General features: G+C 42.5%; 1 protein-coding gene across 3 annotated transcripts in view; it reads right to left on the reverse strand.

Annotated features, from left to right (window-relative positions):
- Positions 1-24,352, reverse strand: part of LOC116842094 — a 422,139-nt gene extending 397,787 nt beyond the window's left edge. The window contains exon 1 of one of the 3 annotated variants that reach the window (XM_032810806.1): positions 23,980-24,352. The gene's annotated coding sequence lies outside the window, so the exon portion shown is untranslated. Of the gene's footprint in view, positions 1-22,134 lie in introns of all 3 variants that reach the window. The other 2 variants (XM_032810807.1, XM_032810805.1) reach the window with 2 other exon arrangements.
- Between the last annotated feature and the right edge of the window lie 1,157 nt (positions 24,353-25,509).

A 25,509-nucleotide genomic window follows, 5' to 3' on the forward strand; every position in this document is an offset into this window, starting at 1 on the left:
TCTCTCTCTCTCTTTCTCTCTCTCTCTCTCTCTCTCTCTCTCTCTCTCTTTCTCTGCCCCCTGCCCCTCTGTTTTCCAAGATTACTCCACGTTGGGGCAGCATAATATCAGCGAGCGGCCGGTTCGGTCGAGTTAACTTTAATAAGGACGCCCGGTGCGTTTCGATACATCTATTTTCTTTATCAATTTTATACACGTTCATCGGCCAGACGCTATTGTTGCATCCGCCGAGATGAATCCTCGGGGGAATTTAATTTCGTCGACTCGTGTGGAAAATTTCTTAGGATCCAATTAGGACTCAGCCAGATTCCCCAAAACAATCATGTCTCGCGTAGACATCTTTCCGAGATCTAATTAAAATTGATCCCTATTTTCTACAGAAATGATGGGTTTTGATAGGGAAATCTACGAAGATTCGAAGAGATTCGAAGAGGACAACGTTTCAAAAATATGATGAGAGACTGAAATAGATCCCATTTTCTCTACGGAATGTTTTCCAAAAATTTTCTCTTTTCGATTTCTATTTTATATTTATGTTACATAAAATACATGAAGTGCTTTCAGTTATTTACGTACACTTCACAATTATAAATACTTCACAATTATAAATACTTGAATTCTCAAACTGACTCAAATATTCGGTTCCATCTCCTTTTGAAATAAATTATAAATAATTATAACTTTGTAATTATAACTATAAATATTTCTACGGGATAAGAATGAGATTCTTTGGTATCATGGTGGGAAAACTACTTTTTCGGGAGAAATTTGGGCTTTCTAAACGCAATTTTTGCTGTATCTGGGAAAATCTTGTGAAATTTTTATGCGGGTGGTTTAATAAATATGGAAAGTGTTTTTCGAGATAGAGAGAAAGAGGGGAAGAGAGAGGGAGAGAGAGAGAGAGAGGGAGAAAGAGGGAGAGGAAGAGGGAGAGGGAGGGGGAGAGAGAGAGAGAGAGAGACGCGACGTGAAACGCAATTTAATTCGCCCTTAATTACTCGTGCGACGAACGAACGTCGTTAGAACGAAACGCGGTTATGGTCGAGTGTTACTTGTGTATCGCGAACTCGATTCGGGTGCAACACGGTAACCGCATCTGCGTCTTGAATTAGACGCTCCTAAAACCCCACGGCCTCGCAAATTACTACGCGACGTCTCGCAGGAGACACCCCGGCGGGCTTATTAAATCTAATCAGCCCAATTTTGCGCGCGTCTTATCCCTCCCCCACGAGACGCGCTCCCGGTACCGTCTCTACGATTCCCCGCCGATCTCTCTTTCCTATGTAAACGTGTCGCGATTACACTTATGGCGCATTAAAATCAACTAGCGTGTCGCAAAGGGCTTCCCTTCGTGCGCAAGAGAGAGAAAGAGAGAGATTGGAAGCGTCGTGCTGCCACTTAAGTTTTCTCCGCTGATTAAAGGCGGAATTAACGAAGAGGCACTGATAAAACGCACACACGCAGGCTCGCTGACGTTCGTATACTGGCAAGATTAGACGTGCCGTTTTCGGCCCGAGGACCGTGCATAATCAGCGTCAAAGGCGATTAATTAAAGATTAATTAAAAGCTACCGCGTCAATCGTGAATAACAGCCGAGTCGAAATTTTGATTTCGCATCGATCCTGCAAATTCTGTTTCGAACTCGAAAGGTTGATAGAGAATCTCGAGACAATGCTGTACAGGCTATGTCATACTTTGATAATATAAGTTGCCGTTTTCTTCGTGTTGATCAAACAGGGATTTATTATAGTGTATTTGATAGGTAAAAAGGAAACAACACATTTTACTTTCTCATATTCTCTTCGTTATCATCTTCATTGAGAATTTCAGCTGCAGATTTAAGAGAGACGAGGAGAGAGACGCTATAAAGGCTCGAAAACAACAGTTGTCCCACAATGCTGTACGCCAACAGTTATATCAGCTTAGATTCTAATGCTTCGATTAGAATAAATTACATAATAAAAGGAGCAAAAAAATATTAAAAAGATGAGAATCGTGGTCAAAGAAATATTACTGATCTTTTACGAAATAAATATAGGTTGGTCAATAATGAATATTAATGATAGTAAATGTATAAAAGAGCACTATATTTTTATCTTCATAATCTCTTTTTTTTTTTTTTTTTCCATTGGCGTTGAAAGTCTTAATGGAATTTGAAGTTCTTAGAGCTTATGTATAAAAAGAGCTGATGTATAAAAAGCTGTAAATTTAAAAATAACAGTTATGTGCCCAATAATGCTGCGTTTATCAATACTTAGACTTAGAACAGACTTAGATTTGAATTTCGTATGAAAGAACAAAATTAAACTGAAAAAGCGTTGGTAGATGCGAACGAACTTGCGACTGAAGGAGCATTATCAGACGTATAAAATCAGCAATTGTGAGATTTACATTACACTCTAAGACCGGTATTTATAGCTGTGAATTATTTACAATTCTTCATTAAACATTAATTGCAGATTTGTAATTATGAACTGCTGTTTGCAACAATGTTCCCATATGAGATGACATAATGCGCACAGATAGACACTGACAAATAATCGGAGACTAGTGGAGCTCCAATCTATCAAACGATGACAGACTATGAATGTCGACCTAAATTTCGACTCGGTTATCTCCTTATTCTCGGCGATTTCGTCGAACGTCCGTTAAAATCGGAAACGTCCCGCGTAACCAATGATTTAACACACCTCGAAACGTATGATGTATCGCCACCCGTGTCCCTCTTCCTTCGTCCTGGCCTTCCAATCCTGGCATTCCGGCCCATCGTGGCACTCACTGGACACTCGTTGACACTCGCGTATAGACACGAATCAATCAAAGAAACGCGCGTTAAGCGTAGCGCGATATCGACCAGAGAACGATTCAATATTTTAAGAGTGCACGTGGAATTTACTTCAACCGTTCGATGGAACTTGTAAACAACGCTCCGACACACGAGCTTCGCGTTCCTCGCCGGCACGAAACGTAATGACGCGATCACGCGCAAGTAAGTGGCGCACGCGACTACCAAAACAATGAGCGAGAGAACCAAAACAATCTCCGAAAGAGATGATTCTTCGACTCGAGTCGATACATACGGTGGCTACAAAATTACAACAATCAACGTTTCTACGTTCCGGATTTTTGAGATGGACAAATGATTAAATGATGAGATTTTCTGGACGGTTGCACACGTGGCGTGTATCGAAACTGTCGTTCGCAAAATTGCATGTTGGTTAATGCGCGATCATTAATTAACCCCGTACTTCCGATCGACTTGTACTTTCGTGTGTGACCAGTTTCGTGCACCAGTGAGCGCTTGACCACGATGTCGACCAGGAGCCGGCTTCAGGACGGATTACAGGACGCAGGATGCAGCGGCAGTTGGCGACGAGCCTTGAAACTTTTTTGTTTTCAACTCGTTTAATCTCTAAATCCTATCGAAGTTTCTAACACCAATAAAAATAATGAGATTATGAAAGAGGAAAGTTTGTTGTTTTATTTATCCATTTATCTGTTAATTTTCCTTAAATTATTTAATAATTCCTTATACTTTCTCTCTCTCTCTCTTTCTCTTTCTAGCGAACAAGTTATATAATTAAAATATAGTACTTACTGAAATAAAAAATGAATATTAAAAGCAATATTAAAATATTGAGATAATCGAATATTAAATAATTTTGAAATGAGTTCTTCAAGTTTGAATAAAAAGGAGAAAGGGGCAATAAGTCGTTGTTTGTGACATCAAAGTAAGACAAAAGCGAGCTTAATATTATGTTTATATTATGTATTAATCTTTTATATTATCTGTTAATTTTTATTAAATTATTTAACATTCCCTTATCACAATACTCTCTATCTGCAGATGAACAAGTTACGTAATTTTTTTAATGAAATGCTTTTTATTGAAATTTAAAATGAAGATTAAATGCAGATAAAGAGTATCGAGATGTGTCGAACGTTAAATAATTCTGAAATGAGTTCTTGAAGCTTGAATATACACGAAAGGGAAGTAAATAACCATTTGTGATATATTAAAGTAGGGCAATAGCCATCTTAACATTGCATTTCGAAATTTCTCCTATTGGGGAAAAGTCTTTCGAGTTCGGAGGAATTTGCAGGGTTAACGTTGAGCTGAAATTTCAATTCTCGAGTGTCGGCTATGAATCGCTGAACAGACTTTCGTCCGGCGCGAACGCGGAGGGAATTTGTCGTCGCACGGAGGAAGGAAGTCACATCCCCGTCGAGCTCTCGTCGGAGATGGAATCACCGACGATCGATCGGATACAGATCGGAGCGAGATGCGAGAGCGATTAAAGCCCCATGAAGAACGCGCGCAACATCCATGTTCGCCGATAAAAGTTGGCGCGGATGCACTCGCGCGACGGACACGAAATCAAGCGATCCGGAAGATTTACCGCTAAATATCCCAGAGGCTCGAAGCAGAGAACTTTCGCATTATCTCGCGCGCGCGGAAAAAAGTTTCGCTCCGTGGCGTGAATTACAATCCATTAAGGATCGCGCACCGCGCGAAATCGATCATCTCGGGAACGAACGAACGAACGAACAAACAAACTGCAGTAAAAAGACGCAAATTCTCGCGTCACGTGCCCGGATAAAGGGTTTCGTCGTCACTCGCGCGCGTCAACGATTCAGAGATCGATTTGGCGGTCGAAGGCGGGCGCTCATGAGCCCGCGATTTGCATCGAGTCGCGTCGTGCGACCCGCATTATTCCGGTATATACGCGCGACATGTTTCATTTACATGATGTGTCACGCCGGCGACGCGTCGGCTGCTGCGGAATTACCGCGCGCGCGCGCGCAACAACTGCGGCGTATCATAAATCTTTTATGACTTCCAAATGCCATTCGCGGAATTCATTACCTGCCGCGACCCCGCATCTACTCGATCCCTGTGTGTGCCTCTCGCGTCATTGCATTATTTAAGAAAATGCATCGCCATTAATTCATTCGATGCGTATCATTGGTTTCATTTGCGCCCTTTTACCGCAACAATCGATCAACCACCACCCTCTCCCACTGGTCTCTCTCTCTCTGTTTCTCTCTCTTTCTCTTTCTGTCTCTCCTTTCCTCCCTTCGTTTCACAGACCGGAAATATAGCCAAGCTCGGAAGTCTACATTAGTGTGCGCGCGCGTTGAAATCCCGATATTATTTTACGCGATTTATCGGTAAACGTCCGACGCGAGAGCGCGTCGAATTTAATTTAATTTCGCGAAATTTAAAACTTTCAGCCGCGCTGTCAGTCACATGAATTATCGACGTTCGCCGTTCGCCTCAGCAGCCGTCCAATGACTCTTCCTTGACGCGAACTCCAATAGATTCTCCTCCGTACGTTCCTTCGACGAAGATCTAAATTTCGCCGAAGCAGACAGTGATTTACATCGCGAAATCGCTCGAACGCATCTCGCGCCCGGCCGGCGAAATGGTCGCGCCCGCCGCCGCCGAGTATCCGAAATGTAAACGCTCTATGGAGGGAATCTCGCGCCCGCCGACTGTATATTATGCAGATACCTGGGCAGGAATTATTGCCTGATATCGCGCGGCAAGACTGGCACGTTGTATATTATTCCGTGCGTGGCCTGTTTGATGGTAAATGGATGACCCTGCGAGTTGTGCCGCCGCGTTTCGGAGCGCGGGCGCGGTGCAACAGTCCGCGCGTCGCAGCGATATTAGATAGAAGCTCTCGCATCTTCGTTCATCTAGCGCGAATCGAGCGATTCCGCATTCTAACGAGCTGTCAAACTTGCACGCGCTCCCGAGCTACGCGCGCGACGCTCCGCCGAGCTCCGTTCGGCGCCCTCCGCGAATTTCACGCTATTCTCTACGTGAACGCAGAGAAGTTTGCGCCCGATTTCTCGATAATCTATCTCTTGACAGTGTCTGCGAAATTAACCCTTTGAATTCTTCCCAGAGCGGTACGGCGCGGCTCGTGGTATCCTCTGCACGGGTTCCCGGATAAAAAGTAATATTAAAAAGGAATTCTGTTCTTTACAAATTATTTTGCACATCATTAGAACGAAGATCAACGTACAGCTTTTACTGAAAATTCTGTGAGAATTATATACATAGTCCTAAGTTCTAAAATAAATATGCCGTTATAGCGGAGCAACGAGTTCAAAGCATTGAAGTTTCGTGAAGGTGAAATTTTCTCCAACAAACAAAGATTCGCTTAAGGGGTTTGGTTTACCTTGGAAGGCTCAAAGTGAAGTTGAATTTCAGGAGTGCATTTTAACGTAACGAAGCGGAATATCTTTAAATGGTAAAAATATTTGTAGAGCGCGCGTAATTTGAGTTATCATTTCTCGCGATATGATCACATTTATTGACATATCCATGAAAAATATGGTGAAAAAGATTCTGAGATTAAAAATTAAAATAACATAGGACTTATAAGAGCCAAGCATAGGAAGGCAGTATGCAAAAATTGTGTCATTCACTTTTTACTCACAAAGATATATAAAAAAACATTCGAATCTTTGGAAAGAAGGAACCCGTAAAATTTGTATAATTTTTTCATTATCTCCAAAATTAAATATTGCAGATTAATAGTATTTGGTGTCTTTTGGTTTCAGACGAACCTGACTGGCGAAATTGTACAAATCATCCAAACTAAAATGTTAAAATCCATCCTAAAGCTGGACGACGATTAATTTTAACACATATACATTGAAATGATAGTTCAAATTATGCGCTGCAAAAATATTTTCACGTACGAAGATACTTCATTCTGTGTGAGAAATACTCCCGAAACCATTCATGAACCATTCCCTTAATCGCCAGCTGGACATTTGATTTGACCTTATCTGCGACTGTCCCCTCTTCGAGTTACAAAAGTACATTGGTTGTCCCAGTTCTGAGGTGCACCGAATGCATCTCGCGAATTGATTCCCGAACGCGAGCTTCCCTCGACCTCATCGCTCCGCCGCATCGTCGCATTGTCGTCGCATGCGTTAGCGGACTTTCCGCAAGCATAAATCTTTCATGAGCGCACGGTGTGCGAGATCGGCTGTGCCGCGCGGAGGCGCACCCCTCGAGATGCACACGTATCTCCGCCGAGTTCGCGTTAACCGCGAGTGAGCGCGTTTATTCCGGCGTTGTTGCTCGTATAAAAATTCGTCAATCTCCGAATTCGTATGAGCGCGGTATCGATTGGCGGTCTGCGATAGTACTTGCACCTCGCGAGAGAGCGCACTTCTCTCTCTCATGTTTTCATCCGGAGACGCCAGCGATCCGTGATTAAGGTCGCACGAGCGAACGTTCACGCACGTTCCCATGAAGTTCAACAACCCGCGTGTATAAAAGAAGAAATAAAAAAATGGTTGTATTCGCGCAAGAGCAAATGGTCACGCGCCTAAATAGTGATAAAGTGTTGCACGAAAGTGGACGGGATTCGTTTGCCGGCTTAATTCTGCCATTCCACGCGCTCTCGCGGCTCAGCGAAAAGCTCGCGGATAGTTTTCTTTTCTCTTTCTCTCTCTCTCTCTCTCTCTATTTCTCTCGCCGTTACGCATCGAGAGAATTCCCTACGTAATCACCATTTGTGTCGACAGAAGTGGAAAAAGTTGGACGGAAGGTCGTGAAATAATTCAGTTCAGAGCCGTTTACTCGAGCCGACTCTCCTCGCTTGACACGACCGGCTGCCGAGGTGAGCTCTACGTCGCTTGCGGAACTGCAAACCGCAGCAGCATTGTATAACAGTTAAGAGACGTGTACGTGTTCCGCTGTGGCTCACGTAGCGCGCATTTAAAAATCTTGATTATGACGCGTCCGCCGCGGTGAGACCCGCGATCTTTGATATCAAACGCGTCGCGGAACGCGGGATTTATTCCTCCTGACTGAGCGGAGAATTATTTCTTCTCGTTTAGAAACAAAAATGTCTGTCAGCGATGTGAAACTCCCTCTCTATTATGCGCCCTATTTATCTCAGCTTTCGCATGTTCCAACAGAAATCCTTTTTAATTAGTCAAGAGACTGTCGTGGACGCAAACGCGCCATTGTAGACGCAATCGCCAATCGTTAGTGTGACATGAGCTTAAGCCACGTTTAAAAATTTAAATTAGCAATCGATATAATCTGTTCGACCTAATACTCGACCTAATCTGACACCTTGTATCAGATCTTGCCTTAGAAGACGTACTCGTTATCATTTGACTAAGGAAACTAGGGAAAGGAATGTCGACTGTTGGAACACATGAAAGCAGGATATGTGGGGCGCATAATTGGGACGGAAGAGAATTCACAACTCAGATAGACAGGTGCACGTAAATTTGGGGCAGCAACTTTGTACTAGTCAATTTATTAATATTGCGTCTCGTATGAGTGGTTTATATGACACTTATATTTGTCACTCACGACAAAATAGAAATTAGGAAAGAAATATCTAAGAGAAAAAATAACCTTTAATCTAAGAAAAAGAGTATTAAAAAAAAGAAAAATATATCTATTCGATGAATACTATTAACATATTTATTTATTTTTATTGATATACATACGCTTACATTAAAAAAATTCCTTCCATATGAGAAAATATATATTTTTCTAAAACTGTTATTTTTCATAAAAACAACTGTATATTCTATTAAAACAAAAAAAAGAATTTAAATTGAATAGGTTATTGGTATCTACCAAATAAATATTTTTTTATTTTTTAGATATTTTTTTCTCAGTGTTCGAAAAAAATTCTCACAATTAATTTGCTCAAAATAATATATCGGATGGAATATGATGTGGATGCAGCTTTGAGTAAATTTTTTGCTGCAAGTAATGTAACAAAGGATTACTAGAATGTATGACGTAAATTAACTCGATTCGCACGATATATCCATTTCATGAGTATAATTTTTAAAAACATTGTAAAGGTTTTATCATGTCACATGGTGATAATCGCGAAAATCTATCTGAAAAGTCAGGCTCAGGTCGAAAAAGGAAGAGATAATGAGAAGTGTGATATACTGCTTATTTCAATCGCTTGAATAAATGAAGACTCGATTCAGTTAAGGGATATTAACGTTAATTTATTATTTTCGAAGTGACGTTTATATACTGCGGCTTATTTTATTTCTCCCCTCTCTCTCTCTCTTTCTCTCTCTGGCTGTTAGTCTCTTCTCTGCCTCTTAGAGTGATAATGATCACTCGTCATTCGCACATGAAATCGGGTTTTAATTTATTTCCATGCATTACATCCCTCAATGCGACTGCAATTAGCAGTCTCGCTTTTGATCGAGAAAGACAAGCTCATCGTGAGTGCGGCTTTAAACCGGCTGCGCTGCCTCATTGTATCGCGAAACATAGGTATAGTTCGCGCAAATCCCGCGGCGGCTAAATTAGATTAACCCGTTGCAACCAGACTCTGCTGAATTGTCCTATTCGCGTACCAATTCATATACCTCCTCTTATGCCAAAGCCATATTGTCGGACGGCCTTCCATTCCGACCCTTTCGCCATTTTTGAATGAGTTTCCGCAACGTGACAACTCGACACGTTGACATTTTTGAGGCATTACCCGGTGACTTTTGATCTCGCGTATTTCGCAGCATTCACGGCAGCATTCTGGTATATTTAAAGCGAATCAAACTGTCGAACGGAACAATGTTGCCGCTGTGATTGCTCGCGAATATGGATTCTGGGACTCGAACACAATATGAGCATCAAGTATGCCCCTTTAATTTCATGTTCTGTTTTTTTTTATACAAGTATCAAGCATAACGTTATTTTAACTTGAAAATCAGGAAAGCATATTTATGTGCATGACATTCATTCGGAATACGGCCTTGGGGGGCCTGAACGTATGCGAATGCGTTGATACACTAGGAGGAAAAATATCTAAAAAATATACTCACGGTAGGTACTAATGACACATTTACTTATATTAATATAAGACATTTTCCAAGTAAGAAAATATACATTCTCTTAGCCTGCAAAACGTCTTTTTCAGCCTTTTTCAGGAAAATTTTATTAAAAATTTATAGTATATATAATATAAACTATAGATTTTCAATCAAATTTACCTGAAACAAGACGTTTCGAAATGCAAGCTTGAAACTTAGCTTTTCATGAAGACAATTTGTTTAATCTATTTAAACAAAAGTAGTTAAATTTAAATATTTGGGATTTAAGTAAATATATATTATTAATACCCGAATTATTAATACACCGAATAAATATTAACACTTTAATATATTTTTTTCTCTCCGCGCATGTGTACCTTTTTAATTCTGAATTCAATTTTTGTTATGTGAGCGTCACGTATAACCTCGTGTTAATTTCATGATCAGAATATTTGGCGTTCGCTATGTTATGCTCCAGAATACGAAAGTTCACTTCACCCACAAAGCCAGGTCGTCGAAGACAAAAAGCTTTCGTCCTTTGCGCGTCGCAGTGGTAACCGAGACAACGCTGAATAAATTTGCATTATCTTCGGCGGCGCGCGACGTCATTAATATTCGCGGAAGCGTCATAGATAACGGAAATTTGATAACAAACTTGAAGTACGCCGCGACGCTGCGCCACGGACGCTATAATGCGCTTCTAACTGCGGATCAACGGAAATTCGGTAAGCGTGATTAATCGCGCAAGTCCATCCTACGGTTTATTGAAAAATTCAATTCGCTATATCGCATTACGCAACTTGTCACGAAGCACTGCGGATTGCGTTTTACGATGCGAGATAAAATCAGTTCAACCGAGTCTGTGGCGAATAACTTTTAATCACGCTCATCAGAACGTCGTCGCGTTTTCATTAATCCGCGACGTTAATATGAAGAATTTATTACTTGAAATAGAGGGTTAATTTCACACTAATTGTCAAGATATGCTCTCGTTGATTAACTCTGCGCGTATTAAACCTGAACAAATATTTTATTATTTATACTGAGTGAGTGTGTGTGGGAGAAAGAGAGAAAAAAATATAAGAAATAAAAAATAGTTATTGAGTAGCTATGAGATTGAGGCTATTTGGCCACCGGGATAAATTGACAAAATCGGTTATTTTTATTTTTACTATTCTCTAACCCCTGGTCTACATTCAATGATTTAAGACTTAAGCTTTAAAAACTGACTAATTCTATTGGATCATTCTTATAATAGTCAACTGTGATTGGTCAATTTTTAAGGCTTAAGTCTTAAATCACCGAATATAGACCAGGGGTAACTGATTTCAGAATCAAGCAAGCAGGAGTTTCAAAGTCATCTTCGACATGTTTAAAAACTTGCTTGCTTAATCTTGTAACATATTAGAAAATATTAGAAATAACTGGTTTTGTTACCCCGATTTCTTCTACTAATAAAAAACACTAAATAAGATATTTTTTTGAAGTAAGAAAAATGTATATTTTTTTGAAACCTTAGCAAAGGCAATTTATTTTATTATTTATATTTAGTCTATTTAAATAGAAGAATTTAGGTCTCTAAGTAAATATATTGTTAGTACTCAGCGAGTAAATATTTTGTTATTTCCGATATTTCTTCTATCAGTGCATCAACTTTTACGTTCCAAAATAGCGTGAATCTGTCCGCAGATTTGGATTTTATCGCTGCTATCTTAAAACTGAAAATTTTCCATATTTCTGGAAGAAAAATGTGTCCAAAAATATTGATTTTTAATCAAGTTATGGTATAGCTCAAAACTGCCTGGCAGACTCAGATTGCACGGCATGTCCTAAAAAAAAAAAAAACGATTGCAGCGCAGGGTTAATCGCGCTGCGTTGCGGGGTGTAGCTCGTTCCGGAATCAAGGGAGGGAGCGGCGAAGGAAGCTCGCGCGGAAAAAGGAAAGAGGACTACCCCGGCATTTCGCATTCGTGAAACATCTTGTTCAGGCCTGGTGACACAGCGCGAGTAAAAAACGAGAGGAAAAAAGCGTTGGGCGCTGTTGATTTAGCTGCGATTTCCATCCATTCGACGCGACGTGTCATAACGATAAAAATATAGCCCCATGCGCCGGGGCGAGAAACCCTTACGCCGACCACACGCGCTCACTCTACCCATTCGCACGATATTTGGCCGCGCTCGCGCGGAATTTCGGGCCATACATTTTTTCAAGCGGAGCTTTTATCTCGACCGTTTTCGGACGTATCGCTCGCGCGCGCTCACAGCGTTATCGGCCGGCCAGCGCGCAACGCCGCTAAACTTTAATTGACGTGGACGCGCCGAGTATTAAACCGCGCCGGGCGTCAATCACAAAGGACCGCGCTGTCTCGTTGCAGCGTCACCGACACGAACTGGCGGGCAATAAGCGGTTATGTAGTTGGCCGTACTATTGCAAGAGTCCCTCCTCGGGTTCCGTGTACGTCCCCTGGTCGCATTGATATTCACAAAGTGCCCGGTACAAGCCTTAATGCGTTTATGGCCGACTCCGCAAGCCTTCGAGTCTTGCGTCGCGCCGCGTTTGTAATTCGTAGCCCCCGGCATCGGGGATTTCGTGGCGCAGCGTTGCGCCCACGTTGCAATTAATAACTGATTAATCGCGATAAGCAGGTCGACGTGTTGTCTCATTGGCAGGCGCGCGAACGTAACGCGATATATGTACGGTCAGGTGATTAAAGACGATTAAAGTTGCAACACGTTGGCAGGATGGATTTCGCAGCGCGTATCCAATAGGAGAGATTTTGTTTTTCAATGATGATAACTGAATGATTATGATATACGAAAATGTAAAATTAATGATCATTTCCAGGAGATAATAATACATAAAATAATGATAATGTAATAGAAATATATAAAATAAATGATAATGTAAAATTATAATAATATAAAAGTCTATATAAAATAGAATGTTTGTCTGTCTGTCTGTTCTATATAAATTCCTAAATCCTATGACCGATCTGAACCAGATTTTGCACAGTTACCGTCTAAAACTCTGTGGAAAATTTAGGCTATTAAATCTGAACACCCCACCTTCTTTTTTTAAATATATAACAAATTTTGCTTACATTTTCTTATAATTTCGTGTAATTTTCTCCCTTGTATAATCGCGGTTAAACAAGTGTGATAATTTCTGTATTACTTCTTTTTTCCTACTGATAAATAATAATGATGAAGCATTGTATATATTTTTTTTAAATTAGTCATCTTGATAACTTTGATGGGTCGCTGTCAATCGTCGCTGGTTCTAGTCTTAATCACCCGACTGTACGATCACGACACACGGCGTACAACTCGATCGCGTACGCATCGCGGAATCTCGATCGTTTGAGCAGACCGCTTTGTGGCGCGACGCCAACCAACTTTGTTCGTTGGGAACTTCGTCGCCCATCGAATTTGAGGAATCGCCGAGCGCTTTGCACTGTCGCGCGTGCGAAACGCAACTTATCGGTGCAAGATTCTCTCTCGAGCACGCGACACACACTTATCGACATCACCAAGTGGATGTCGTCTCAACGTTGAACATCCGTGGTTTACACACATAAACACACAGACACCACAGGTTGCTCGCTGCGAAATACACGCGGCTATGCATTCGCAATACGTATCATCGACGGCGGGGAACTTTTTAACGACGCCGTTGCGTGTCAGTGACGAAGTAATGGGATAAATTTATGACAAACAAATCTAAATGACGATGCTTTGTAATTTTTTACTGAGAATTCGACATTGTGTTTTCCGTTCGTTAGATCGAATGATGGGACCCGCAGACCCAGCAATGTTTTACGAAAGTCAATTATCGTGTATTCGTGAATTCGCCATTACCGCCATAACGAATATTATATTCTTTTTTTTATATAAATTCTTTCCAATTTTACTATATTTTTCACTGAGACAAAAAGTATCTAAAAAGAAGATTTATTTAACAGATAACATATTTACTTAAATTCTTTTGTTTAAGTAAAATACATAATTGCTTTCATAAAAAGCTGACATTTAAAAAAAACGTATATTTATATGTATATTTTTGTTTGAAAAATGTTTTATATTGATACAAGTAAATATATATATATATATATATATATATATGTGTGTGTGTGTGTGTGTGTGTGTGTGTGTCATTAGCAATCATCATGAATAAATATTTTTATTTCCTAAATATTTTTTTCATAATGTAGTAGTGCAGGAATAGAAACTGAATAGTAAATGTGAATAGTAAAGTTTATCTTGATAAGAAATAGAGCAAATTTTGTTAGAAATTTAATAAACTTTTAAAAGCACATTCAGTTTTTAAGGTATATGCAGTAAAAGAATAAATAAATTATTTAAAATAATTTGGTTGGATTAATAAAATATTTGGTGAAAAATGAACGAATTAGAAATTACAACTGAAGTTATTAGGATTCCGTTCAAATTAACAAGATTTTGGTTAAGATATTAGATTTCTGGTTAACCAAAAGTCTTATTAATATGAACATAATTCTAATATAACTTCAGTCGGAATTTCGAGTTCGTTCATCTTTCATCAGACATTTAATTAATCTAACTAAATTTTTTTCTGGCCTACTTCTTGATTACAAAATTCCACAGTAATTTTTACTATAAAATTGTCTCCGCACAGAATATCAAGTAATATTTTCAAATGCGTATTACCAAAGAGCACAGGAACCTGACTTGAAGTTTTGATCGATACACGGTATAATTAATCAGCCGAATAATGATCACATCTCGTTAGACTACATCACTAAAATATATGAAGCGCGCAGTCGGCTGTTTAGCGGCAGCAACGTGTGCGCGGACGATATTTGCGGATTGTAGCGGTTGAATCTGCGCCGGGCGATACGATATGCGCGCAGCATTATTTCGAAATGCATCAACGCGTCAACAGCCTTCAGCTATGAGCTCGTATCTGGCAGTGGTGTATTAAGCCCGGGGGTTTACAATAGAACGAAGTCTAACTCTGTCAGTAAATATTTACAGCGCGTTACAAAATTACAGCGAAATGCTCTTCGTGCGTCGTCGTTTTTCCCCGCGTAACATCGATTTCGCCGCAATTATCTGCGACTTCGACGTCGGATGTTGATCGAGAAAACGTAAAATCGAGGGATGAAGTCCTCCAGATCGCGGCCAAAAGGCGCGAGAAGCAATGAAACTGTTCAGTTTGCCGGTGTGATCAAACACATCGTTCCCTTTGGCGCTTTGCTAAATAAACTATAAACTAATTGCTTTACCTACAATTCAACCTAGTAAAAAGGAAGGCTCTGAAATACGGTAATAGAAATTTGACCAAATTCGCGCGCTAACTCTGTATTAAGCCTCACACTTTTTAAACGATACAACATAAAGGAAAACAGCCAGCACTCGTTACGACACTCTTGCTCGGATTTTACCAAATCCACTAAGGAGAATGGGAATTTATTAACTAGCAACTATTTTACTTAGCAATTAATTTTATTTAGCAATTAATTTTATTTAGCAATTAATTTTATTTAGCAATTATTATTCGTTAACTTGTTTCCTCTTAAATGTTCATGCACTTTAATATCTAATAATATCCGCGCGAGAGTGCTGAAAAAGCATCGACTACTGGACGTTTTCCCCTATAATGAGGTGATTTCGGTCGGATTGATTTCGCCGTTGACGGGGCCGAACTTAAGCGCGGTCATAGACGATTAAAGACGGCGTTATCGATTGGTGCGCGCTCGCTGGCGTATCAGTCCCTTTCGCTATTAGCCCGTAAAGCTTCATTACGGCCTCGGCGACCTGAATTCCGAGACAGCGCAACTGAACATGCACCGGCGAGTGATTAACTAACGTGTCGGTTCCACGATGTCGCCAGCTTGGTCGGCCTGACGATATTTGCAATTTATTTCCGGCCAGACCTTGATGGCGTGCAATTGTATGAACCGCCGCCGCCGTCGCCGCCGTAACCCGCGTATACGCGTCAAGGAATGAGCTATCAAAGTTGAACGGTCTACCGTTGCGAGGCAGCTCGGCGAGAGAGCGATAGAGAGGACCTTTGACATTCCGGCGTGGAGCCGGCTCATTACAGTTCCTGTATCACGGGGAAACCTAGCGTGTCACAGGTTCCATTACCGGAACGGTTTAGATCACGCAATCGCACTGACATTCGCAAAGCAGCCTCTCCGAAAGGGAGCTGATCCATTGACAAGCTTTGCGAGGCCGGCTTTATGGCCGATGTATCGGCAAGAATGCGTGATCGCGCGCCAGTGACGTATTATCGCAGAAGGAGCCGTAATTTGCTGTTGAAATCGCGCGGTAACGCGGACTATCGCTGCATCTTGGTCGGCTGCTGGACGACGCAGAATTCGCGGCACCGCAAAAATTTCGCCAACGGTCGCTGATGACAACAAACCGACCCTTCCGGGGGAGGTCCGTGTGAAAGAAGAACCGCACGCGACACTTCCAGGCAAAGTCGCGACTCGCATTTTTCGAAAAAGAGAGAGGGAGATGGGGGAGAGAGAAAGAGAGTAAGAGAAAGGGAGAGCTCGGGACCCCGCAAACGGCGATGAAGTAACTTCCGCTCATGAACGGGTACACATTGACTTTGCGAAGCGACGTGCGTTAAAACAAGCGCATAGCGCGGGCAAATTAGTTCGTTATGATCCATCGATGACTGCCGCGATCTGGCGGCCGCCTAGTAAGTTCGTTAATTGCAAGCTCACGCGAATCGCGTCGACTTTCGGCACTTGACGCTGACGAGTTTGCGTGACGCTTAATATAAATGGAAAACCGGAGAAGTTTGTTCTCGATGCGCCGTCACGATGCATAATTCATAATGGTATTAAACGGCTGTCGTCGACATTTCTTTTTTCCTCCCCTCTCCTATTTTTTTTTAACGACACTTGAGCGGTAAGTCTGGCGGAAAATAATTTTCAATAATGCGCTTTATGTCACACGAGAAGCCTAATTAGCAATACTTAATTAATTAGTCCGTAACATTCACAATTTGTCGTACGCTGACTGCACTGAAAGAAAAAAAAAAACGGTTGGTTTAACTGAAATTACAGTTATTTTCGCGGCCTCGAACATTTTTTGGTTATTCTAATGGTAGCAGTAACACGCATATAATATTATCACTAGCATTACAGTGGGATTTGATTTACTAAAAAAAAGATTTACTTGTGACCATAACTTATAGCAATTACTTCTCTATGTGATTACAGTCACGAGTACCAGATATTCTTCCTCCAGCGTGTCTCGTTGTCTCTCCCTTTCTTTTCAAATAAAATGCATGCCGACTTAAACCTAGTAATGTCAGTAACTTCTATTGCAAAAATACGTGCAGCCGGTGTTTCCGCGTGTTTCGAATGCTGCGACATATCCGAAAGACGCGCAATTTACACGTCCGCCACCTTTCGATTCGACGACGGGAACATCGTCGTGGCTGTGTTCCGAGTGTCACGCGCTCGCAGGTACATTTAAACCGTTGTTTGGAGCGACTATTGGGATTAGTAATGGGATCTACCGAGAACAAAAGAGTTAATTTATGTCTACGTAGTTTATGCGCCGAAAACCAATCTCAGAAATCGACTTCGTATTCCCCGAAAGAATCATTTCGGATTGAAATCAATTGAAAGAATCTCTCCCTCCTTCTCTTGTATTCTCTCTTTGTATCGATAACTAAATACATGTATGTGTGTACACAATCTTAAGTTTAATGTACTCTTTGCTCTTTGTTTTTTGTTCTCTGTTTTTTTCTGGCTTAAGATTCCTGACGAATAACTATATAATTAACATGACATGTAATCTTCTTTTTTAACCTAATTTCCTCATTATTCTGTCATTAATTTTATGATTATTTAGTGATTATTAGAACAAAATGAAAGTATTTGGAATATTTTAGAAGCGTGCTTAATTGATTGTGTCATTGTATCTTTTCATTTCGACGTATTTCGAAAGAATTTTTACATGCGTTTCCTCGTTTCTGACATCATTAAAGAGATGAACGATGCGAGTACCCAAGAGCCTTAAGGTTAGAGTTAGAACGAGGTAAAGAGAAAGGAACAGGAAGGAAAGAACACATTGTTGGTTAAGCTTTTGAATAACTTACTGTCACTCTCATTTTGCAACAACAGTATATTCTTACCGCTCGCGCAATTTACAGTATCTTGTAGCAATTAGCACTACTCACAGTTACTTTTCTCACTCTCATTGCGTGATGTGTTATCTAACATTCTATGCGAAATAGCTGTAACTCTAGAGGGCTGTTAACCCCAGGGGGTGTAAATAAACGCTTCTCTCTCTCTCTCTTTCTCTGTTTCTTTCTCACGTTTACATCGCGTTTTACCAGCAGAAAAGAACGCGAGCCGCGTATTTATTCGTCGAGTAATATCTCACAAAATTATTACATTTCGCGCGAACGCCGAATTTATTTTTCGCGCGGAGGAGATAATGGAGCGGATGACGTGTAGATCCCTCCCCTCCTTGGCGTCCGCGATTTTACGCGTTCCTAGGAATCTCGACGAGACGGCGGTATCGTTTATTGAGCGGAGGACCGCGGCGAAACGCGGAATGGAATGCTGACGCGGTGCTTGCAAGCCACTTTTTCGAGGCTAGTGCATTTCGCTGTATTTCACTTCGGACGCTAACGATTTCCCAACAAAAATACGACAAGACACATCGGCATCGCGACAAAACAATTTCTAATTTTCTTGATCGGTTAAGCTGTCCATCGCTGAACGCGACGCAACGCGACGCAACGCAACGCAACGCAACGCAACACGCTGACAAGTATTTCACGTTTCGCAAAAATGCTATTAATTACGTCGCCCGGGGGCGTTTCTTTTTTTCTTGCGCGACGAGTACGTCAAAAGATTTCTCCGATGCTCATTGTTCGCAAGAGAGGAGGGAAAAGAAACAACAACGGCAGGTTGATTGAATCGGACCGATGATTGAATCTGGTTTAAATTCCACACTCAGAAAAATACACACTGCATTCAAGTGTTACTCATTTCAAATATCTTTCCCAAGTTTATATATCTGCAGATTTATCATGAGAGAGTTTATCATAAGCATCAACTTGATTCAGAGTTAATTTTGAATTCTGCTAAGTTTAGCATTTCAATCATGCGGGATTCCACTCTCGCAGCTAATGATAGTTTGCTGAAAGTGTGTTTATTACTATAACTAAACATTTGCTGCTGTAATCAGAACCTTTGCTACTGTTGCTACTACGTCGGCTTTACATCTGAATATATATGCCTACTGGCAGCTATGCTTTCATAGTTATTCATATGTTAACAAGACAACTCGCTCAGCAATCGCACACAGAGAGATTCTTGCTGCCGCGCTGCCAAATTCTTTTTCCATCAATATTTTATTAACGCAAGAATATTAAATTGAGACAAAAATTCAGTTTTCTTGCTGCATAGAGTCGAGCTATCTTTCTCTCCGACAAAGCTTTATAATATTTCCATAATCTTTTGTTATTTTTGTAAAAAGAAGATTATTTTTTTGAGTACACAATAATGAAAATTTTCCAAAATTGGTGAAATTTGTGTATTTGTAGACTGCTATACAGAAAAATATTCTTAGTGCTGAGAATAACAGTCACTTCAAAGAAGGAAGATGAGCCGAGTGATCACTTTTTCAGAACGTTAGAACGACACTTTTCTATGCACACCTGATTTCTCCATCGTTCTCGACGCGTGTTCAAAAATTGGCAATACGCGTCGAGTATTTTCCGCTAGAACAAATATACCCCGTTCCTATTTCTCAGTATGAAGAGCGCTCGCGCCAAAGCGTCACCCAGTCTGCGCGTATCGCGCTGGAGATCAGTTCTGCGATGTGAAAACAAAATGATCGTATTGAACTCCAGAGCATGATTAGCGGCCGTAATGAACGTTTGGGCTTAGCATCGGTCGAGTTAACAAATTGCGTATATAACGAGAAGTTATCAGTTTAATCCGATCAATGAGGCGGGGTTATTAACGAGACTGTGGAAACGGGCCGTTATCTTTTTCAACCACTCGCGCGCACCAGCGACACAATATCCTACGACGAGCAATCAGCGCGTTTCGTCGTGACGAATTAATTGCACGACAAATAACGCGCACGGCGAATCGGCGAATCGGCGCGGAAGCAATAGCCTCGTGGGCGTATGAAATTAACGTTCGAGACGCGATTTAATTATTTGCCCACGCGAGAATACGTCCCCGGATAACGCGGATGCAACGCGAACGTCGCGCGGAATCGCGCGTCTTCGCCGAGTCGGCTGAGAAGGGCATTCAGGCGCTACATGCGATGTTACGCATAATTTACCGTCATTACGGTGGCGGTCCAACGGCGTGAAATATGACCGCGAATTACCGCGGAGAATTAAGACGAGGGGAGAAAATTAAGGCGCCGCCCGCGGCCAACTGCTACTCTCGTTAATTGGCAAATACGTTACCGGGAATGTACGATATAGGTCTAAATTAGTTATGACCATTGCGTTCGTGGTGGAGCGAGCGGCTTGTAGCGAAGAAAGATCAGCGAAAAAGGTCTAAACGAGAGAGAAAAAGAGGTGGCGTTAGTTGCCACCGAATTACTTGTACAATCGAGGCGGATTTTCGAGGGTGAAGGCTCATCAATTCGCATAATCCCATATTGCACACATGCATAAGGAAATCAACCGATTGTGATGCATGCAGCTGAAGGATATCTTTTATACACTGAGAACAAAATTTACTAAGTTTCAAAAACGTTTTTCTGGATAGTACTGTGAAGATATTTGTTTAAATTAAGTAGTTATTTTCTAAAATTAAAGAAACAAATTTATATTTAAAACTTCTTTATTTAATTTTAGAAAATAATTATTTAATTTAACAAATATCTTCATAGTACTATCCAAACAAACGTTTCTTGAAATTTAGTAAATTTTTTTCTCAATGTACATCACACATGACTGTTCCATTGTGTATACGCACTATGCAACTATGTAAGTTTGTTTGGATAGGCCTTTACACCTATTTACTTCCCCTTGCCTCTCCAGCTCGCCCGACAGTCGCCGTTCGACTGACAGAGCTCAGCCACAGTGATATAAGAAGACTTGTAAAGCATTCACGGAGAAAACTATTATGGTTACTATATATATTCTATGATTAGAGAGAAAATTTATCATTTCAAATGAAATAGATATGGCATTAAAATACATTACATGCTCATAGAGTTCTCATAGCTATAGTTCTTATATAGACTTCTTATATATATATAGTTGCCTCAATCAAAGGAATATTACTGTCTCACTGTTGTGGTCCGCAGAACGAATACTATGGTTGAGAGATCCGTAGAGCTTGATTGCATCATACAGTACTCAGAGTATTGCTCAAACATATAGATAGGCGGTAAAGAAGGTATTACTTTCAGAATACTATGATTACTACAACAGTCTTGTATGCATGGGCGAAAACTAACATTTCGTTATGGCAACTATATTTAGGCAAGTGATATCCTTAGTGTTTTCTCCTGTAATGTTACAATGAGAATTTTTCAGTTACTAGGAAGCGCTTCACGGATCTATCTATCAACGAGACTGCGATCCGCCAACAGTGCGATTCTGTAACGCGTTAACTGTTGTTAACAAGTTGTCGTTAACGTTGCGCAGGTATATTATATGCTAGAAAGGATATAGCAGCGACATACAGTACTGATATTGTCGTTAACGACAATAAACGAGTTACAGAATTGCACTGCAGGCGAGCAAGGGAAACTGAGTAGGCGTAACTCTCGAAAATCTCTTCGATTGTACAAGCAATTCCGACCACTGCACTAGATGATAACATCGGCGTACTCGAGTCGAAATTTTTATCCTATTTTCAGCTTTATTATTACATTCAATACCTGTTCTGAAGTCTACATCGACCTCTTTTGATTCTACTTAACCTACTTTGAGATTTCCATCCATTCTTTCAGTCTCATTATTCCATTCAACCCCTATTTTGATGTTCTAAAGCCTATTTCGACGCTGAAGAAAGTGAAAATTTCGAACATCATCCGAGTCAAAGTAGGAATAAATTGTGTTACTAGAATTAAATTTACTTTGCCAACTTAGTTCCTACTGCATTGCAGAATTCAAGATTGAACACAGGACCGAAATTTCGACTCGGATAGGACGGATGAAGATCTCAGCGCTGTTGGATGGGACGAGAAAGTGGCTCGCGATTAAATCGAACGCAGACGTTACGTAATGCGTAACCTAATCGATCTCCACATATGTGCGGCGTGTAAAACGCAGGGTACATCTTATGGCTATGCGAGTGTACTCACCGTGAAATCCCGGTCCAATCGCCCGCGCCCGGTCTGAGGAGTCTGCCTTGGTCCCCTTCGCTCGCCTCGTAGATTAATTAATCACGTACTCATTATATGTGTATACACACGCATATATATACGTTTGCACTGGGTTCTGCGTTAATATTTTATCGATTAATATCTGTCCGTCACGATCCATTGTGCGCTTTCGTCGCGATGATCCTTTGCTTCTCTCAAAATCGCTCACCATAAAGCTCGCTTTCGATCGCGAGCAGCACGTTCTCTCGCTCAATCGCGCGGCCTCGCATAATTATATCGGGATTAACTGCGCGTCACACATGTGTCGCAGTCGCTCGTGAAATATCGGTTTTACAATCCCCTCATTAGACTGCCCCGATTGGATTCTTCGCCCTTTATTTAACATTAATTTCTCGTTACGGTGTTTACCATCGCGAAATTAGTTTGCGCGAATTTCCTCGCGGAGAGAGAAAGAGGGAGGAAGAGAGAAAACTGCGATGGATTCTTCCGGCAAGCCAGCGCGCCTTTTTCAACGCGACTGTGTGAGCGCGCCCTGATGAAAGCGGAGATCCCTCATGAGATTTTCTCGTTCCTTATGCTGCGCACGCCGGCCGACCACTCCGACACTCGATTAAGGATCGATTCGTGAACAAACGGTGATCCCGAGGCGGGGTACGCGAACATATCTAATTGTCCCTCCCCGTTCACGCGCTGCAACGTTACTAAGATCGGAATGCCGGTGGCGGGACGCGAACTGCCGGCGAACTTTCACCCACGCTAAGTTTCCGCGTTTATAATTGCCGTAAGAGCTTCCGATCATTATTATCGTCCCCGCGGAATCGAGCCCCGGGAACGCAATTTGGCTGGTAATTCCCGTCGGAACTTCGGCTGCGAAGTAACGCGCTGCGAAGGCAGAACCTCCAACGAAACTTCGACGCGCATCGCGAAAGAGCGATGGGCGCGTTATTGTACCAACGATTCGGAACGCAGCCGCAAGTTATTTAGAGCGACACTTTCGCGACGATCACCGCCGACGTCGGAATTGTCTCGTTTCGCGATCAACTGCGGCACGAGTTTTCACGAGGACGTTCTCCGGTTGAGAACTGGTTGAGAAGTCGAGCAAGAGGAAGGACGCGTGATAAAGATCGGCCGAGAAAAAGTTCTCGACAGAGAGAGAGAGAGAGAAAAGGAGAAAAAGAGGAATCGCCGCGCTTCAAATTTAATCGATAATTGCCGCCAAACTTTTCAATCATTATTATCGCACGTCGCAAATCGAGTTTCTAACGCAATTTAAGCGGCAAGTTGCGCGAGGGAAGTTACCGGACGGGAAACGAACGGGACAAGCGAGACACGGCGAGGAGAGGACAAGGGGCTGCGCGGTGTGAAGGGTTAGCGGGTGCGACAGGAAGGCGAAGGGACGCGTCTCGTATCTTAAATTTACTTCGAGCACCTCGCCGCTGTTTTCCGATAATGGCGAACGAGAGAGAGAGAAAGGGATCGAGAAAAAAATAGAGAGAGAGAGAGAGACTCGCGCGCGGACGCTCCGGACGCCACGCCGGCGTTCCTACACGGCGCGGTTCGCGACCGAGCACGGCGCCGGAAATGATGTTTGCATAATTTTCAATCTCGCGGTGGGAACCCTCCGGGGCGTATCGATGAGAGAGAGAGAGAGAGAGGCCGCGTACATACCCGCGCGGATCGCGCCGATCCGCACGATTATCGCGAATAATTGATAACCCCGCTGTCGCTCTGCGTCCTCCTTGCGAAGCGCGAGGGCTACCGGCCGACAACACGAGGGAGCCGAGACAACGCGCGCTCGATCCTATCCACGAGATTGTCACTCACGCCCAACAACACTCGCTTCCTCGTGGACGACGGCGGCGACGACGACGACGACGACGATGACGACGCGCGTGCCCTCGGAGTCAGGGCTCGACGCGAATTCGAGGCTCTCTGATTCCCTCGCAAGATTGTCGCGCACAGAGTCGGTCCGGCCCGTCGGCCCCGGACGTCACCGCGGGAGAAGTCGGCGAGTGGGCGAGTGAGCGAGCGAGCGAGCGAGCGAGCGAATCTCCTCTCACTCTCTCTCGCCACTCGCACTCCGCGCCCTCGATCCACCCCTTAAGCACGGACCGGGGGAGCGAAGGGCATCGCGTCGCGAATTGCACTGACACTCGCAGATTCTCCGTTTCCCGCAGAAGCTTCCAACGCGCGACCCCTCTCCTCGCCCCCACGCCAGCTCTCTTACCCACTTCCAACCCCCGCGGGCGGTCGTGGCTTTTAGCGCAAGCGCTTGTGCTTTTCCGCGGGTTGCGTCCTATCCTAATTCACGTCGCTGTAAGTACGGTCCTGTCCGGCCCGCGGAACGCCGAAAATTTCTCCTTTCGTCGCGACGTCTCGCGGCCACGATGAATTATGAGCGGCGGAAATTTATTTACTTTTATTGTGTGCTTCACCCCTCCTTTACCCCTTCTTTTTACGGGTGCGGCGCTTTCCATGGGGACGCGTCGGGATTGTCTCGTCATCCTTTCGAGGATTCGAGTGTCTCCGTCAAATTTGTGTGATGAAATCGGGGATGAAATTTTTGCTCCTCTCTCCGCGTGACAATTATGACAATCCAAAAACACACGCGCGCACACATAATCGTGCAGCGCGAAATGTTTTTGAAGTGAAAAACCACCTTTGCCATCGATACGTTTGTCTCAGAGCACAAAAGCTCGGTGATTTGCGAAATTCATGCCTGCACCGGCGAATCGATGCCGACACGTGCTGCGCAATAATTTTCACGGGAGGGATCTTCCTCGCGTCTCGCGCGCGCGCAAGAGGCCGAAACGCGCACATATTTGTTCGGCGCGTCGAGCTTAATCCGGCGTTTTTAGCGCGGAGCTCGCGCGCGACTCGAAAGACTCCCGATATCTGGCGATTTGCGTGCAAGATACGCGATGCGACTGAATTATTATGTACATAATGATTGATCAAATCAGAGGCGCATGCCATGCCGTAATGGATAATGTCGCCAAAGTAAATTAACGCGTTGCGGCCCGCGCGCGTTTATTCGACACAATTTCGCGAGCGAGAGCTGTATACATATTGACCGCTGTAATATTTACGAGAATTTACGGCTTGCTAATATGCGATGAAAATAACGGGACAATGGATCCCCCTGCAGTTTTTAATCCGTCGTCTAGCGTCGACCGTTGCATTTTGTTTGCGCGGAATTATTTCGTTTTGCATCGGGGACACATATCTGACACATTACACGCGCTCTGCCGTTATAATCCGTATCCTATATTTACCCTTTGCTTTTACCTCTCATGCGAATATTATTCACAAACAGCATTCGCGAGATATCGTGATTATTTTAACGATGATGTT

This window comes from Odontomachus brunneus, unplaced genomic scaffold (genome assembly GCF_010583005.1).
Source record: "Odontomachus brunneus isolate Ranch 3 - 2012 unplaced genomic scaffold, Obru_v1 Obru_scaffold_021, whole genome shotgun sequence".
NCBI lineage: Eukaryota > Metazoa > Arthropoda > Insecta > Hymenoptera > Formicidae > Odontomachus > Odontomachus brunneus.